The sequence below is a fragment of the Rhinopithecus bieti genome, unplaced genomic scaffold, assembly GCF_001698545.2.
Source record: "Rhinopithecus bieti isolate Rb0 unplaced genomic scaffold, ASM169854v2 scaffold_8911, whole genome shotgun sequence".
NCBI classification, from domain to species: Eukaryota; Metazoa; Chordata; class Mammalia; order Primates; family Cercopithecidae; genus Rhinopithecus; species Rhinopithecus bieti.
Window position 1 is genome coordinate 2,112,409 of NW_016806084.1, and position 15,618 is coordinate 2,128,026.

The 15,618-nt window shown below is 50.8% G+C and overlaps 1 pseudogene across 1 annotated transcript; it reads right to left on the reverse strand.

The window, feature by feature from the left end:
• Positions 1–2,721: 2,721 nt before the first annotated feature.
• LOC108531269 (ral-GDS-related protein-like) lies at positions 2,722–13,829 on the reverse strand (annotated as a pseudogene). The gene is made up of 13 exons (XR_001886116.1): positions 13,689–13,829; positions 13,106–13,262; positions 10,886–11,063; positions 9,320–9,513; positions 8,863–9,179; positions 7,889–8,104; positions 7,421–7,524; positions 6,851–6,920; positions 5,226–5,300; positions 4,670–4,744; positions 4,061–4,084; positions 3,599–3,720; positions 2,722–3,050 (listed from the first exon to the last, which is right to left on the reverse strand). The product of XR_001886116.1 is annotated as a ral-GDS-related protein-like (transcript).
• Between the last annotated feature and the right edge of the window lie 1,789 nt (positions 13,830–15,618).

A 15,618-nucleotide genomic window follows, 5' to 3' on the forward strand; every position in this document is an offset into this window, starting at 1 on the left:
CAAGACCGTTTGTGTGCATGTGTGTTTTGGACAGAAGGATTCATTTTCCTTTGTGTATACCCCAGTGGTGGGCTTGCCGTGTCAGATGGTAGTTCTGGTTTAAGTTCTTTGAGCAGTCTCTGAAGTGCTTTCTATGGTGTCTGAACTACTTTGCATTTTCACCAAAAGTGGACCAGTGTCCCCTTTCTCTGCTGCCTCGTCCGTGTCTTTTTTTTTTTTAACTGTGTAATTGCCATTCTGACCAGTGTGAGATGATATCTCATTGTGCTTTTGATTTATATTTCTCTGATAATTAGGTTTAGCATGTTTTCACATTCGTTGCTTGCTTTTACATTATCTTTTGAGAAGTGTGTGTTTATATCCATTGCCTATTTATTAGTTATTTGGGGAGTTTTGCTAATTGATTTCTGTAAGGTCTTTAAGGTAGATTCTGGATATTAGACCTTGGTCAGGTGCATAGTTTGGGAACATTTTCTCTCATCCTGTATGTTGTCTGTCTACTCTGTGGGTAATTTCTTGTGTTGTGTGGTGGCTCTTTAGTGTATTAGATGTGGGAATTTCCTGGTCTCACATAATACTTGAGCATTGTTTCTTTCTATGTGCTTAAAACCTATTTGCTCTATAGTAAAGGTTTACAATTAAAGAGTAGAGTGGGACATTTTGATCTATGCATATGTACCTTGTGTAATGATGAAAGCAAGGCATTGACTGTCTCTGTTACCTTGTGTAGTTATTGTTAGTTCTCTGTGGTTGCAAAATTCAGAATCCTTCTTTTCAGTCTTTTTTGGAAAATATGGTAGGATACTGTTAACTCTGGACACCTGCTGTGGAGTAGAATAGCTGAATTTATTCCTGTCATCTGAGTGTAACATTGTGTCCCTTTCCCAGTCCCTGCCAGGACTCCCCAACCCACAGCCTCTCTTCACCACTGTGGAACTTTCTACTTCTAGGGGATAAAGTCGTTTAGAGAGGAAGTTGATCTCATTCTCACATGCATGAAATCATGCCATGTTTGGCTTTCTCTGCCTGACTTATTTCGTTGAAGGTCATGTCCTCCAGGTTTCTGCACGTTGCTGCGGATGACATGGTTTCATGAATTTCTGTGGCCGAAGAGGATGCCACTGTGTACTGCAGTTTCTTTATCCCTTCATCTGTGCACGAACAGGTAGGTGGATTGAATACCTTCGCTATTGTGGATAGTGCTTCAGTCGCCATAGGAAGGCCGATATCTCTTCAACATAACAGATTCTGTGTGGTTTCTGTGTAAAACCAGTGGTGGGATTGCTAGGTGAACGGATAGTTGTAAAATGTTTAAGACACCTTCAACTGTTTCACTTCATGTGCATAGTAATGTACATTGCCAGCGATAGTGTATAAAATGTCTTTTCTGCTGTTCTGCATTGGCCACTACCTGTGAACGTATGGGTTTTCTGTTGTTTTTGGTAAGTTCCGTTCTAATTAGAGTGAGACACATCTGAACGTGGTTCGTACTTCGACACTTGTGTGAGGATTAGTGAAGTTGAGCAGCTTCTCTTTGACCTGTCAGTGAATTTCGTGTTTTCTTTTCAGATGTGCCTGTTCAGGATCTTTGCTCAGTTTTAGCTTGGGTATTAGGTTTTGTTCATTTTCCCAGTTAGAGTAGTGTTAGTTTCTCATGCATGTTAGATAACAACCCCTTTCACAGATAAGATTCTGCTGAACTTTCTCTCAATCTGTAGGATGGTTTCTTTAATGGTTCATTGTTCTTCTTCCCCATGCGGAAGCTCTGAAATGATGTATAGTCCCATGTGTTTGTATTCACGTTTGTTAGCAGTGATTTTTGTGTCCCATCCAAAAGAACAAAAAAAAAAGTATTGCCAAATCAATTGCATGGTCTAAGGGTTTCTTGCCATAGATAATTTTTGTTTTTGTTTTCTTTCTTTTTTGCAAACTGAGTGCATAGATACAAGTTTTGCTGAGATACAGACTCCCACTTTTCTTATAGGAGCTTTGTGGCTCCAGGATTGGGTTTAGGTTTTAATTTTGTGTTGATTTGGGGTTATTACATGTTTCAGACCCTGAAATGTTGACTTCTTTGGCTTGTTTTTTCTCTGTTATAACACACTGGGGGTTGTGTTCAAATTAAGCCGTGGGACATCCTTTTCGATTCTGGGCTCAAATGATTCTCGCCTTCCTTGATATTCACTTAGGGGAGAGGTGTCAGAAAGTCTGGGAAGATCTATAGTGGAAAAATTTTATCTGTATTTCGTGGAGACTGATGGCCAGCTCCCTTCTGCCCAGGACTTCTGGAGAAGGCCAGCCATACCACTTGCTTAAATACCTCCCATCTCTAGCTCTTCAGTAAATATTTCAGTGATTCATTAAATATTTAAACTTCAAGAAAGTAGAGTAACCTAGTGGAACTCGAATTTAACTAGAATTTAAATTTGAGAGTTGCTGGTCAGTAGAACAAGCGTGGTAGATTGGGTAACATGCTCTGATTTTTAAGGATTTTGCTTTGTTGTTTTTTTTGTTTTTGTTTTCCTTAAAGAGTTAACAATAATTAATTAGAACAAAGAAGGAAAACATTAAGTGGTTGGCATGTGTAACATAAATGCTGTTGCATGACTTGTTCAGCCATAGCCTCAATTTGACATACTGGGCTATGAATCCTGAAGACTGGTATACGGTTACTGCACTGCGGTTACTTTTCTCATTCCAACAACTATAGAACATTTTGAATAGTGTTTTAAAATTTTATTTTAATGAAAGTTAAGAAAAAAAGCCTTACTTATACACTAAAGAAAATAAATATAAAATGGTCTCCCGCCTGCCTGGCAAAAGTCCCATGGCCTGATCCTGGCCAGCAGGAGCAGCTGGTGTTACGCAAAGAGCAGGGGCCAGATGCAGCTGAGCTGCCAGCCACCTAGATGTGGTTCCCTGGTGTCACGGTCTAGGTGAAGGATGGTGCAGAGCCGGTGTTCTGACCAGCATCCCAGTGGGGTCCCAGCCACTGCAAGATGTTACTGGCCTACTGTGATTCGGGCTCCAGCTGGCAGGACAGCTTGTAGCTACAGGACAGTGAGGCAGCTGTGAGGCCACCATGAGCCACACGTCAGGTCCCCTCTCAGTGCCTGCCCAGCTGGAATCCTGGGTCCCCAGCGGTCCCCATGCAACAGGGCTTGATGCTGGCCGTGGAGTCATGGCCATAGGCTCTCTGCAGCTTGCCACAGGGAGAGCCTCCTCTAGGCCAGGTGGGGTGGCTGACACCTGTAATGTCAGTACTTTGGGAGACTGAGGTGGGTGGATTGCTTGAGGCCAAGAGTTTGAGACCAGCCTGGACATCATTGTGAAACCCCATCTGTACCAGAACAACAGCAGCAAAACAACAGGACATGGTGTCTGTACATGCTGTACCATGTCCTGGGACATGGTGTACCACAGTAGTCCCAGCTGCTTGAGAGGCTGAGGAAGGGCTTGAGCCCAGAAGGCAGACGTTGCAGTGAGCAGAGATGGTGACACTGCAGTGCAGCCTGGGCGACAGAGCCAGACCACATTAAAAAAAAAAAAAGAAATGGAGAGCCTTCTCCCACCCTCTGCCCATCACCTAGGCCCTCACCTCTCCTTGTCACTGAGCTGCTCCATTCTTGGGAAATAGGTGACAAATTTCTCAAGAGGCCGAAGCCTGTAATTCATGGCAGCCACTTGGAGCAGCTGCATTTCCTGCAGAACTCGGACCTCCTAGAGACAGAGGAGAGGATGCTGACAGGGCCTGGGTGGAAGATGCTGAGAGCACCTTTGGTAGGCAGGGAAAAGGGGCTGATCCCTGGGGCAGTTTTCTGAGGGGGCCCCCAGCCTGTTCTCAGAGTTGGATATAAAAAGCCCCTCCTGCAGGAACTGGTCTTTGATTCCATTCCATTTCCTGCTTTCTCCACTGGGATAGGTCTCCTCCTCCTGTGTGTGTCAAACCCTCCCAGTAAACCTAAGATGCAGAGGATGGAGCCAGGGAGTGTCCTGTCCAGGGTGAACTGTGACGTCCACATCCCCACCCTCATCCAACGTGAGTGCCCCAGCTGCTTACCTTCCTCCTCTTGTTGGTGTTGCCCTGGAAGGCAGACAGAGTCCATCAGAAAGGTCCCTGGCCCACAACTAGCCCCACCCCACCCCTTCCCATGCTGCATTACTGCCAGGGCCACCAGAGTCAGGGGATTTGCACATGACAGGACTTGGATCTGCCCCAGGCTCCTGGCTCTAGAGCAGGGGCATAGGAGCTGAGGCTCAGGGACTTTCTGCCCCAGCCCTCTGTGATAACAGACAGGGAAACTGAGTTCTCTCATAGAAAGAAAGCACTCAGTGACTGTGGAACTGCCTGCCCTTGGAGAGGCTCAATTTCACTGGCCTGTTACGGGACTACCCTAGAGAAAGGCTAAGTCCAGCTCAGCCCACACCTCAGCAGCTTTGCAGTCAGGCGGCTCTGCAGCTTCACCACTCAGGAATAGGGACTGGTGGCTGCTGTGGAGCCTCTATCAGTCAGAGGTGATGAGATGGGCCTGACACCCCCACCCACAGGAGCAGCTGTGAGGCTCTCAGGAGAGGAGGTTTTCCAAGGGCTGAGATCTAAGGGCTCCGTCCAGGCCCCTCTCCTCCCTCAGGATCCTGGTTCCCAACAGCCTGCCCCAGGCTCACTCACATCCAGATCGTCTGGGATGGCCGTATCCAATCTGTGTAACTCAGTCAGAAAATCCTCCAGGAAGGGGACCACTCCCTGTGCCAAGGAGGAGTGGGAGGGGGGAGGAGTAGTGATGATGAGTATTGGCCCTCAGGTACCTGCCCAAGGTCCTGTCTCATGAAGTCCCACCAGCCCCTGTCTCCCGGAACTCCCCTCTTCAGGTCTCCCTGTTGGAGCAGCCAAAGACCCTCCACTGCCTTTCCCAGTTCTCTGCCTCCTCTATCCCACCTGACCCCCAAGTCTAGCAAGCACTCCTAGTTACCTCTATGGTGGGATTTTAACAATTCACAAGGGCATGTGGTCCCAGCCTTACCCTTCCCCACATCCACTCTGAGTCCAGCTTTCCCAGACCCTTGCTCTGGTCTCTCAAATGGAGGTTTTCCAGGCCCAGTGTCCACAGGAGAACAGGACTGGAGAGTAAGTCCTTGCGGTCTTCACATGGAGGCCTCCAGCTGGCAGGGAAGGGAGCCCTGTCCTCTGATCCCCTGCGGCCTCTCCACGCCAAAGGCTCACTCACCTTCTTCTGCCTCCGCAGCCTCATCTGGGCTCTCTGGGGGTTCCTCTCCTGGGTGGCCACCTTAAAGCTCCCCGCCTGCCAGGTGTCAGTGACGGAGACAGTGAGGCTCTCCTCTCTCCCCCCAGTTACGCCCCAGCCACCCCACACTTGGATCCCCAGGGACTGGCGTGAGTCACCTGGCACCGTGCTCATACCACCGGCCAGCTCCACGCTCCCTGTGTGTGTCACCCACTCATGCAGCCGGGCCTCCCTGAGACTGTTTCCTCTTCTGTAAAGAGCCACGGAAACCACAGCTACCTCACAGGGCCTCCTGAGCACTGTTTCCTATAGCTGTTGCCATTGTTCCCCCCTCATCCCTCTGAGGAAGAACCAGGCATGAGCACCAGCAAATTATTTTCTTTTCTTGAACCTCATTTCCATCCTGTGAGGGCTGCACTACAGGCTCAGCATCCCTTCATTTTCCACATGAGGAAACAGAGACCCAGAGCAGGCAGTGACTCCCCAGGGACCTGAAAGAGAAGGCGCCTCCTCCCCATCCTGGAGGCTCTGTCCCGCTGCCTTCTCCCGATATCCCAGCACCGCTACCCATCAGGGTCATGTTCTCTGGAGTCTCTGAGTGTCTAGGTCTCCAGCCAGGCACAGTCGTGATGGGAAAGGGACAGGGTGTTTTAGGAGACCTGGTTAAGTGGCACCTGCCTATCTGAGCCCCACTGGAGTCTGTGCCACACAAATTGGGTTGGAGCCATGCCAAAGGTTTGGCCTCGCCAGTGATCCCCCAGGGGAGTTCCGTGCACAGAACTCTCTTCCTCCACTCAGGAAGTGGCATCCTGAGACGCCATCTCTGACTGACATGGCGGGGTTTTCCAGAATCCTGGGTGGGGTGACAAGTTGTCTTCCCGTTTGCATGGAATATTCTGAGATCTGGTCAGGGAGGATCCCCTGGGAATGCATGAATCCCCCAGATACTTTTCATGAGCATGTGTCACTGCTCACTGGTGAGGATCCTGTGACCTGAACGTTTTCGGGTGTCTGCGAAGGGCAGAGCAGGGAGTCCCAGGAAACACGTACATCTGTCCCAAGTATGCCCATTGGTACCCAAAGCTGGGCAGTCCACTGGACTCCCTGGCACATGAGCTTCCTCTGTTGTTGTTCCCCCCTCCCCCAGTGTGGGCAGAGGCCACTGCCTTTGGAGATGCGCTGCAGACAGAAGCAGCAGCAGAGGCCTGGCTTCCTGAGGAATTGCTTTCCAGTTTGAGGAAGAAAGAAAGTCCCACCTACCATGACCATCCCCCAGCCTGGAGGCAGCTCCATGCCAGCAGCACTGACAAGCACGGGAACCAGAGCCCTGCTAATGCTGCAGCTCATCACCCCCGCTCCGCAGCCCAGCAGCCATTGCCACAGCCCATTTCCAGGGCCTCCTGCCGCCATGCCCCCACGTGCCTGTGGACCCACACACCTCTCTTTCTGTTTGCCCAAGGTAGGCGTGGAGGGAATTTTTCAAGTCCACTTTTAGTAGGTAAGTCAAAAGAAAATAACCACTCCACACCGGGTCCAATGCCCTTCCAAACTGTCTCTTTCCTCTGACTCTTAAACACTTCTCCTGCATCTCCCAGACTCCAGTGTACCTTGATCAGCAGGTCCCTCTTCACTGCAGTGTCTTTTTTGCAGAGTTGTTTCAGATGTTTTGTGCTTTTGCTATGGGCAGAGGAAAGAAAGAAAAGCAAATTTGGGAATAAGCGGAGAGATTTGTGAGTTCCAATCCAATCCCTTGTGTTTGAAAACCCAGAGAGTCCCAACTTCGTGGCTGAGAGTTTCCAGTAGGGTCCTCTGATGACAAGGGCTCCAGGGGACCAGGGTGGGACCCATCATGCTCCTCCCCTGGTCCATCTCCACTTCAAATGAGCCCCTGCGTGTTCACAGTTAGCTTCCAGCTGGACACAGTTCCACTGCTGGGTACAAACACCTGAAAGCCTCCAGTTGGCTCCAGTCCGTTCCTGATGGTTAAAAAACCTTAGTCCTAAGTTGGAAATCCTTGCTTAGTAGTCCAAGGCAGCTTAGTGACCACACCCACCAGGCCATCCCTGCCTCCAGTGTCCCTGGTCTCCAAGAACCTTTCAGAGTCGTTGAGGGCACATGGGGAGGCCTATGGGTCCCTAGGTCAACCCTGGTGCTCCCGTGGAGGGAACCCTCCTCACCTGGACACTGCTGCCCATGTCTCGTGTAGCCGATATATTGGTTTGCTGCACAGAGCAGAGACGATGGCATGCACCGAGGAGAAGCTGTTGAGGCTTAGGCACTCCTGGAGAGGGAAGAGTGAGCTGTGAGGTCCACAGTTGGAGCCCGGCCCACTTAAGCCACAGCCCGCTGTGCTGAGATCTCCCTGCCTGGATTAAGCAGAGGCCCAGGGAGCCTCAGGAGGGCACAACTGGGACCGAGTGAATGTCACTCATCTAGGAAGATTTTAGTTCAACCCAAGGAAGAGCCCAGGTTAGAAGTGAGCAGCCACCACTGGGCCATGGGAGTCAAGGTCTGTGACAAGAAGGGGCTAGGTGATGTCCAGGGCTGAAGCCAGACGTACAGATGCCAATCCTGAAAGCCGATGGAGGAGAAGAGGCAGTTCCCCATTTTTAAAAAGGAAATTCTCAGGCCCAACCATGGCTTACCCTGGCCACCTTGATCCAGTGCTCCACCACCCTGGCCCTGTCCCAGGCCCTCATGCCATGGTTCCCGAGGCAGGAGGTGGTGATGCAGTTGGTGAGCCTGTTGAAGTGTGCGATGGTCGCATGAACTGTGGGTGCCACGTGCTCATTCCCCTCCTTAGCTCATTGACCCCAGATGGAGCCCAAGCAGTCGCAGAGCTCCACCTTCTTGAACAGCTCCTTTGGGGGAGGAGGAGAGTGTCATGGACAGAGCACACCCCAGCTCAGAGTCACCCACAGTCCCAGGCAGGGACTGAGCTCACAGTCATCCACGGTCTCTGGCAGGAACCGAGCTGGAGTTCAGAAAGCTTTAAAATGGGCTCCAGACATGTGGGAGTCTCTGGGTTTGATTTTCTGCCCATCGAGGGCCCTGAGTGCATCATGGCCCAGAATCCAACAAGAGTGGGAAGAGAGAGTGACATTTTTTCCCAGGCCATCCGCACTCCAAGGAGTAGAAAGTGGCTCAGGCCTTCCCGTCCTGAGACCTCGTCTTCCTCCCATCCCAGTCAGCCCTGTACTCCTTCTTTCCATACTGGTGCACTTTCCTTGTGGCAGCTGCAACTATGGGCTCTGTTTGGGTGTCTGCCATAGAATCTAGTATGCATCAGGCACCTAGCTGAGGGTCATGAGGCTCCTGAGCAGCTGGGTGAGTGACCCATGGCCCTGCCTGCCCCTCAGTGAGCACCTGCCCTGTCCTGCTTTCTGTCCATCCCCTGTCATTCTGTCTGCACACTCTGTGGAGCTAGCACAGGCGACATGCCATCTCTGCTGTCCATATGCAGTCAGGGAAGGCTTGTGCGTGAGGAAACTCATCCAGATCCCATGTTTGGTAAGAAGTGGGGATGACATTCGACCCAGGGCATTGGCGACTCCTCGGGTAGAGGCTGGTCTGAGACAGCTAGTGCCAGAGGCATAGCCTGCAAAGCCCAGCTGCTCACCACATCCATGAGGGTCAGCTGCTCTGCCAGCAGCCTGGGAGGGAAGGTGGTGATGTCAGGCATCTCCTCAAGAGGTTGGTTCTTCACAGTCCCGGAAGAGGGACTAGGGGACTCTGAGGCGGACTGTGGCTCCAGCAGTGTCGCTGGAGGGGACCCTTCCCCTGGTGCTGGTCCTGGTGCTGAATATGGATATCCTGGTGCACCCAGGGCTGCACCTGACTCTGGCTCCAGAGCAGGCCCCAGGTCCGCCAGCAGTGGTGGTGCTGGCTCCAGGGCTGGCATTGTTAATGCGTGTTGCCCAGGAGGTGGAGCAGGATCTGGAAAAGGAGAAAAGGTCACGACACCAGTCACTTTTCACTGGGCTTTCCAAGCACAGAAATGACCGGATGAAATGTAAGGGAATTGTAGCCCCACAACACCACTCCCGGAAAGTCTTCCAGACTGCAAGCCACCTCACCATCTGGCTTGGCCTCGTTGGGCTCTGGAAGCACCAACTGGCCTAGGACAAGTTCCTGATGGTCCTCCATGCCCAGTCCAGGCCAGGCGAAGTTCCTGAAGGCCAGCTTTATCCGGAAAGATGACCATTGCGGGGGCTGATAGCAAACTGAAGTGTTTTCAAGGGGCCAGGTGAACAAAATGGAGGTGGTGGTGCTGGTGATGGAGTGGACAGCTGAGTCAGAGGCCTGGCCTTCTCCCATACAACCCTCCAGGGCACACTTGCGTGGTTCTGGGTGCCTGGCATGTTGCTGCCTGTGTAGAGGACAGCCTCACCCTTCCCCAAGCCATCAGTGCTGTCCTGGAAGGGGCAGACCTGGCCATGCAGCAGGACTGTACAGACCCTTGTGCGCCCCAGTGTCCCACTGACATTCTCTTCCCAAAGGCCCTGGAGCACAGCCCTGTGCACATGGGCACTCAAGACTGCAGCTCCAGGCTGATTTCTGAGCAGGTTGCTCATCAAGCTCCAGCTCTGGGTCCTCTGGTCCTGGGGTTAGGAGGGTGGGGGCAGATGTTGGCTGGAGGAGGACAGGTAGAGTTGGGAAGCCACGGCGTGGGGTATGGGTCTCTCAGTGGCCAGCTGAGACCCCAGCCTCCCTTCTCCTTTGCAGGGCACCTAAGTCTCCATATACAGAACTCACTATTTGCCTCTTGTGGGGGACCCAGATGTCAGCCTTCTTGTGGGAATTATAAGAAGTATGAGCCCTAGGACTCCTTTAGGGTCTCCCCAGGCAGAGGCCACATCTTTTACCCCATGTTTTCTGGATGAAAAGGCTCTTTAGAACCCTAAATCCACCCAGTTTATACTTGTTGCTGGACTCCATCATTCTAGTCAGAATCTGGGAGGATGCCACCATACGTAGAAGAGGCCATGAGGGTTTCACCTCTAACATTGTATAGATATGACCTGTTTATTCTGTCTCGTGTGAGCACCTGACTCTCAGTAAGTCGAGACCCAGGGATTGTCATCTGCTTTAATAAATTTTGCCAAGTCACAAGAAGAACGAGGCACAAATGAGGTGTTTTGTATGTATGTGTTGAATGAGTGAACCCCAACCATTGGAGAACCCCAGTGAGCCTCTCCAGATATCTGAGTGGACCTGTGGGTCCTCTTTCAGCACCAAGGGACCCCTCTTCTGTCTATGTCAAGGAGAAAGACCAGCCAGAAGGAATCTCAGACGTCTTTTACCAATGCCATCGTAGACTTGCTTTCTATGTGCTTTTCCAAACAGTGAGGGATATGGGCCATTGAGGCAGAAAGCTGAGAGCTACTTCAGTGAGTGGGAAGGGAAAAGTAATAAACGTGAATCACAGCACCCCCAGCAGATATCCAGAGTTTTAGGCTCTAGGGACCCCTTTTTTTTGCTGTGTCTTAGATCATTCAGTCCCCACAAGAACCCTGTGAGGTTCATCATCTCACTACTCCCTGTTCCAGAGGAGCCAACTGAGTCTCAGAGAGCTGCATCTTCAAGACATAGCCAGTAGGGGACAGAGGCACCTCCGTGCCTTGGAGGGGATGGACACTCACCTTCTAACCAGTAGTTCCAAAAAGTGTGGCATGGTGATAAAGTCCCAGGAGGGGCCCAGGCAGGTGGCATAGGAGGAGATGGGTTTAGTTAGCAAGGCTGGAACCAGGGAGTCCAACAGCTTCTCCCTTGTGCCGGGCTGGAAAGTTGGCATCCTGCAGATCTCATTTTCATACCAGGGGGACAAGGAGGGACATGGGAATCAGTGGTAACACCATGAACCACCAGAGGATCGGGATCTGGAACTCACACCAAGAAGCATCAACCCTTCAGGGACCTGTGCATGTGGTGCCCGTGTTGAAAAGGGTTCTAGGCTTTCAAAGTAAAATTACATGTGAGGATGGAGAATTGATAAAATGATTCACTCCTTCAAGGCATCGTCACGGTGTTTGTCAGCTGTGGGGCAACGGCACCTTGTGTATCAGCAGCCTGCATGAAGAGCATCATCCCTGCAGTCCTCACAAATCATCCTCATGATAGAGAAGAGACGCAGGTTTTTGGATGTCACATGGCTGCTGAGCAGCAGCCGGGTCAGAAGTGAGTACCTTCCACAGCGAGGATTGGATGAAATTCCCTGTAGGCCACCTGAGGCTCCACTTCTGATATGGAGGGGAAGGGCCTGGGGAGGTCTCGTCCCCTCCTCATTTTAGCAACAGCACACAGGACAAGATGCTCTAGAAGAACCCTTTGTCTTAAAGGGATATGATTGTTTTTGTTCCTTTAACATGAACGTGAGTCTGGAGAAACAGCTATGGCCATCCCAGCCCTGGGCAAGGGGAAAATGCCAGAAGACTCCAGGGTGGGAGGAAGTGTATCCCAAGGCCCAGGATCTGCCAGGTGACTCGGGGAAGAGAAAACGCAGGCAGGTATGGAACCCGTGAAAGGTTACGCAGTGGAACCCGTGAAAGGTTACGCAAATGTACGTTTGAAAGTGGAAATGAAACAAAGGTGATTTTCTCTGCCACACAGACAGCAGATTGGCAAAAAGTTAAAAGCATGTTAGTATTCAGGGGAGGCCGTATTCAGAGAAGCAGCTACCTGCAGAGACTGAGGCTGCTGGTGACCGTGTGAGCAGCTGGAGCCCTTTTGGAAAGTCAACTGGCTAGAGCTGTTGAAACTTGCTATCTGCATATAATTTCACCCAGATATCCCTTTCCCGGGTGTCTGTGTTCCGCAGGGGATTTGTATATTTTATGGGTTGAATTTTGTCCCCTCCCCCAAATGTAACTGTTTCTATTCTCAACCCCAGAGACTCAGAATGTGACTGTGTCTGGACACAGAGTTCTCCAAGAGGTAATTCAGGTGAAGTGAGTTCGTTAGTGTGGCCCCTAAGTTAATATGCCTGGGGTTCTTACAAGGAGAGGTGGTCAGCACACAGAGAAGTTGAAGAGAAGACCCTGTGCTGACCGAGGAAGAAATCAGCCATCTCCAAGGCAAGGAGAGAGGCCCAGAGAAACCACCCCAGTCTGACAGCTTGACGTTGGACTTCCAGTCTCCAGAATTGTGAGGAACCAAATTTCTGTGATTAAGCTCTGCAGTCAGCATGCCGTGTTATGGCAGCCCTGGGAAACTGCTCCAGCCTATTAGGACACACATTAGGATTATGCTCCCTGTAGAAAGACTTCCTAGAAAGGGAATTTTATCACTACAGGCTCCACCAGCACTGAGAGGCTGACCCGCTGTGGAGCATGGCCTCCCTTAAGGAATATTACAGTGAGATGCGAGGGTACAGCTCCTGCCTGATGGGGATACAGGGATGAGTTCTGTGAGATGACACTTTAAAGACAAATGCATAGTGTAGCTTCACCTACTTTTGTTGTAATCAATGTCCACCCCCACCTTGTTTGTGTAAAAGTGTTGGATTTTAAGTCCTGGAGGAGGTCTGGCAGGGCAGTGGAGATACCTGTTGCCGGAGATACACTTACGGTGGGGAGTTAAAATGATAACGGTATGAATATGTTGCTATAATTTTACCATTATACTCAATTCTTGTGGCAACATGCTGAGATACTCGTTTCTTAGCATAAAGTGAAAACAGATGGATTTTCTCTGATCTTCCTCTGATAGATGAAAGGGACTTTGCCTGTAACCAAGTTGCCACTGGGGACTAATGGGAGCCAGATTCCTTTGGAAGAGAACACTGGGCCACTCAAGTGGGAAATTCCTAGGACAGAGTTTAGGGAGTTCCCATATTCATGTCTGAGTCCTGGGCCCACCCTGGTTTTCTGGAGTCCCTGTCTGTGGAGACCCTTCTGTGCCCCATCTCACCCCAGACCAGCACTGGCCGTGGTTGGTGGCGGTGGGCCCGTGCCCTTCTTTGAAGAAGATGGAGAAATGGAATCCATCCAACAGCTCCTGTTTGATCTGCTGTGTGGAGCTCTGCAAAGAGAGTGCCCGAGAGCCGGGCCAAGAGGTGTCAGTGGCTTGCCTGGCTGACCCCACAGTGGCACACCCCCATTAGAACTCCTTCCTGGTGTCCCCATCCCCAACAGGATTTGGCACATAGGAGCGTCTGCATAGACCTCCAGCCAGAGAAGGTTGAGGTCTCCGGCAGATGAATTGGGATTCACATCTGAGCAGCAAACTGTGTCCTCGACACTGAACTTCCCATCCTGCCAGGCATAGTCTGGGCTGTGAACCTGACATACCTACCAGGCTCCAAACACCTGACAACCTACCTGCTCCTGTTCAGGGAGGGCCCCTCATCTCCTGTTTCCCCCAAACATATGGGGAGGGACTCGGTGCTGCCCTGATGGGCACAGCTGAGGCCTGGCCTGGACAGGCCTGCCCTGGGCCCTGTGTTACCTGTGGGTGCCTTCTGGCAAAGGGCCAGAGGTGTCGAGGGTGAGGGTTGAACCAATGTCTATATTCTCGAGAAAGACTCTCATTTTGGCCTCTTCTGCGACGAGGAGGTCGGCAGCATGTCGGGACACAGCAGGAGAACATGTTCTCCGGAGCGTCGCCTACCAAATGAACTGGAAATGAGACTGTGTATATAATATGGGTGCCTAGTGACCAGAATTCTAAGTTCTACTGGGGATCTGTTAGCAAGGAAGTGAGGTCACGTCTTGTAGGTTCCATCCTGTAAGCGCCGCCTTTCCATAAGACCTACTCAAAGGCCCCTCTGGGTTTCTGATCACTCACCCTCCCCTGTCAACTCCTTACCTGTTCACCATTATGCAAAAGTGTGCCCCTTCAGCAGCTTGGGAAGACCTGGATATAACCAGGGTCCCAGGTTTGAGGAGCCAGTGCTGGGTCAAACAGGCTTTATCTTAGCAGTTGTGAGACCCTAGAGAACTCCTTTGGTGTTTTGGGCTCTCCCCACCTTGCACAATGAGAGTTATGCTAGCATCATAACCCTTCCTAGGGAGCTCATGAGGTGTGTTTGAGAGAAATCTTTAAAAACTCATGGTGTGGTGGTCCCTGTAGATACTGCACACACTTACAGATGGAAGAAATGCAAGAAGGGGTGAGAGGTAGCATGGAATACAACTCCAGTGGGCCTGGGGTCCACAGTGTGATCTCAGGAAAAGCCGCTTTTGCTCTGGGCCTCGTCTTTCATGCTGCACCAGTAGAGGCTGAGATTAAATGAAATTCAGACATCCTCCTCCTCTGACATTGCACCCTCCAGTGCCTTCCCATTTTATTTAGACCCAGACCCTGTGCCTCATCTCAGCCTTGGGTGGGCAGCATCCACAAACACAGCACTGAGGGGTTAGTGACTCCCTTCTGAATGATGGAATAGGACACAGATGATGGAATAGCACTTCTGGGCCAGTTCAGTGTATTACAGCAAAGAGCCATAGCCTGGGGAGGTCATCAAAAACAGAATTGTACTTCTCCCAGTTCTGGAGGTTGGAATTGGATATCAGGGTACCAGCTTGGTAGGACCTTAGTGAGGGCATTTTTGCCCCATTCACTTAGCTTTTACAGGTGCTGTCTTTTCCTTGGAGGACGGCTCAACTTTAGGAGTTTGGGTAGACCTCCCTTCAAAGCCCCGCTCCCATTTTTTGCTTGGTGGTCGTGAGGAAGTCATAGAACATCCCTGTGCCTGTTTTCTCCTCTGAGAAATGGCGTTAGTGAGAATTGCTTCCCTTTTTACTCACAGAGAATAAAGCATGGAAAGAAGTTAACTTACTGCCATTGGGCAGAGAGTGAGAGCCCAGCAAACCAGAGAGATCAGCTTGCCCACAGCAGTGGTGAGGAGTGCGGAGAGTGGGTGAGGCTGGGGCAGGAAGCAGGCCAGCCTGCCAGAGCCCAGGAAGAGGTGAAGGGCAACAGTGAACTCTTCACCCTGAATTCTCAGGGGACACAGGCATGCAGGTACTGTCTGGAGCACAATCCTCATTCTCCCCTGATCCTAGTCATAGAAACTGGAATTCCTCTTCACCAAGGTGGGTCATAGAAACCAAAATCGCTTTTCCCCAAAGCCAGCCATAAAACCTAAAATTACTACTTTAACTTTCCTTCTGCCTCTCTGTGTAAAAACTGGCTATAAAGATGTTATCTGACATTCCTTATTTGACTGTAGGTCATAAGACCCCATTCCAGAGAAGGTCCTCCCCTAGACCCAGAAGGAAGAAACGCTTGCTCAGAGAAGCCAAGAAGAATCTAGACAGGCCTTGCTGGGCTTCCCCATGTGGTCCGTTAGCACTAGATCAGACTCTTCAGTCCAAGTATATTTCTGTGTGGCTGTCCAGACTTCATTGAACTTACGCAAAAAAAAAAAAAAAAA